This window comes from Nicotiana attenuata, unplaced genomic scaffold (genome assembly GCF_001879085.1).
Source record: "Nicotiana attenuata strain UT unplaced genomic scaffold, NIATTr2, whole genome shotgun sequence".
Taxonomy (NCBI): Eukaryota; Viridiplantae; Streptophyta; class Magnoliopsida; order Solanales; family Solanaceae; genus Nicotiana; species Nicotiana attenuata.
Window position 1 is genome coordinate 132,481 of NW_017672124.1, and position 3,312 is coordinate 135,792.

Genomic DNA, 3,312 nt, shown 5'->3' on the forward strand with positions numbered 1-3,312 from the left:
TGGCCATAAAACTAGAATTCCGCACGATTCCCATATTTTCGTGTGCTATAGCCCACCTTTAGCCGTGGGCCTAGGCCACCAAGCTCGGATTGCCAAAATTTTTTCTGGGACATCAAATACGACCTAAGGAATCATAGTCACCACCCAGCCATGACCAAATTTAATTTTTTGGCATTTTACGGCCATACACCAAATATTTTGCCCGATTCCCATATTTTCGAGTGCTATAGCCCACTCCTTCCATCGTGGGTCCGAGCCCCCGGACCCGGATCGCCTAAAATTTTTTGAGTACGTGAAATATGACTTAAGGAACCATAGTCACCTCCCCTCCATGGCCAAATTACATTGCTTGGCGTTTTACAGCCATAAAACTGGAATTCCGCCCAATTCCCATAGTTTCGTGTGTTATTCCCACGCCTTCCGCCGTGGGCCCGAGCCCCCCGACCCGAATCGCGTAACATTTTTCAGGAATATAGAATACAACCTAAGGAACCATAGTCACTGCCCGGCCGTGTCCAAATTACATTTTTGGTATTTTACGGCCATAAACCTAAATTTCTGCCCGATTCCTATTTTAATGTGATATAGCCCACGCCTTCCGCCATGGACCTGGGGCCCCGGGCCCAGATCGACTAAAAATTTTTTGGGACATCAAACACGACCTAAGCAACCATAGTCACTGCCCTTCCATGACCAAATTATATACTTTGGCATTTTACAGTCATAAAATTAGAATTCTGCCCGATTCCCATATTTTCGTCTTCTATAGCCTACGCCTTCCGCCGTGGGTCCAGGCCACCAAACTCGGATCGCCAAAAAAAAATCGGTATCATCAAATACAACCAAAGGAACCATAGTTACCGCCCCTCCATGACTAAGTTACATTTTTGGCATTTTGTGGACATAAAACTGGAATTCCGCCCGATTCCCCTATTTTTGTGTGCTATTGCCCACACCTACCGCTGTGGGCCAGGGCCCCCAGACCCGGATCGCCTAAAATTTTTCCTAGATATCAAATAAGACCTAAGGAACTATAGTCACCACTCTGCCATCCAAATTACATTTTTTGACATTTTACGTCATAAAACTGGAATTCCTCCTGATTCCCATATTTTTGTGTGCTATATCCCATGCCTTCGGTCGTGGTCCCAGGCCTCCGAACCCGGATCGCCTGAAAATTTTCCAGGACATGAAATATGACCTAAGCAACCATAGTCACCTCCCCTCCATGACCAAATTACATTTTCGGGCATTATACGGCCATAAAACTGGAATTCCGCGCGATTCCCATACTTTCGTGTGCTATTATCCACTCCTTCCGCCGTGGGCCTAGGACCCCGGACCCGGATCTCCAAAAAACTTTTTCAGGACATCAAATACGACCTGCAGAACCACAGTCACCACCTCGCCATGACCAAATTACAATTTTGGCATATTACGGCCATAAAACTGGAATTCTACCCAATTCCCAATTTTCGCGTGCTATAGAACACTCCTTCCATCGTGGGCCCGGGTCCTCGGACCCACATCGCCTAAAATTTTTTCGGGACATTAAATACGGCCTAAAGAACCATAGTCACTGCCCCGCCATGACCAAATCAAATTTTTTGGTGTTTTACGTCCACAAAACTAGAATTTCGACTAATTCCCATATTTTTGTGTGTTATAGCCCACACCTTCCGTCGTGGGCCCAGGCCACCGGACCTGGATCGCCTAAACACTTTCGGGACATCATATATGACCTAAGGAACCATAGTCACCACCCACCATGACCAAATTACTTTTTTTGGCATTTTATGGCCATAAAAAAGGAATTCCGCCCGATTCCCATATTTTCGTGTGCTATATCCTATGCCTTCGGCCGTGGGCCAAGACCCCCGGACCCGGATCACCTAAAAAATTTTTGGGACATCAAATACGACCTAAGGAAGAATAGTTAACACCCCACCATGAACAAGTATATTTTTTGGTATTTTACGGCCATAATCCTGGAATTCTGCCCGATTCCCTTATTTTCGCGTCCTATAGACCACGCCATCCGCCGTGCGCATGGGCCCCCGTACTCAGATCACCTAAAATGATTTTGGGACATCAAATACGACCTAAGGAAGAATAGTCACCACCCCGCCATGACAAAGTATAATTTTTGGCATTTTACGGCATAATCCTGGAATTCTGCCCGATTTCCTGATTTTCGTGTGCTATAGACCATGCCATCCGCCGTGCGCACGGGCTCCCGTACCCGGATCACCTAAAATTTTTTTGGGACACCAAATACGACCTAATAAATCATAGTCACCGCTCGTCATGGCCAAATTTCATTTTTGGCTTTTTACGGCCATAAACCTGGAAGTCTGCTCGATTCCCATATTTTCGCGTGCTATAGCCCACTCCTTTCATCGTGGGCCCGAGCTCCCAGACCCGGATCGCCAACAAAATTTTTGAGACATTAAATACGACCTAAGGAACAATAATCACCTCCCCTCCATGACCAAATTACCTTTTTTGGTATTTTACGTCCATACAACTGGAATAGTCACCGCCCCTCCATGACCAAATTACCTTTTTTGGTATTTTACGGCCATAAAACTGGAATTCCGCCTGATTCCCCTGTTTTCGTGTGCTATTGTCCACGCCTTCCGTCGTGGGCCCGGCCCCCCAGACCAGGATTGCCTTAAAGTTTTCTAGGACATAAAATACGACCTAAGAAACCATGGTCAACTCCCCTCCATGACCAAATTACATGTTTTGGCATTTTACGGCCATAAATTGGAATTCCGCCCATTTCCCATATTTTCGTGTCCTATAGTCAACGCTTTCTGTCGTTGGCCCAGGCACCAGGACCCGAGACCTGGATCGCCTAAAATTTTTTTGGGACATCAAATACGACCTAATGAAAAATTGTCACCACCCCTCCATGACTAAATTTTTTTTTTGGCGTTTTACGGCCATAAAAGTTAAATTCCGCCCGATTCTAATATTTTCGTGTTCTATAGCCCACGCCTTCCATCGTGGGCCTGGGCTACCGAACCCTGATTGCCTAAAAAATTTTCGGGCCATCAAATACGACCTAAGGAACCATAGTCACTGCACCGCCATGACCAAATTACATTATTTGACATTTTACGGCCATAATCCTGGTATTCCGCCCGATTCCCATATTTTTGAGTGCTATAGCTTACCTTCCGCCGTGGGCCCGAGCCCCCGGACACGGATAATCTAAAATATTTCCAGGACATAAAATACGACCAAAGGAACCATAGTCACTGCCCCGTCAAGACCAAATTTTATTTTACGGCCGTAAAACTTGAA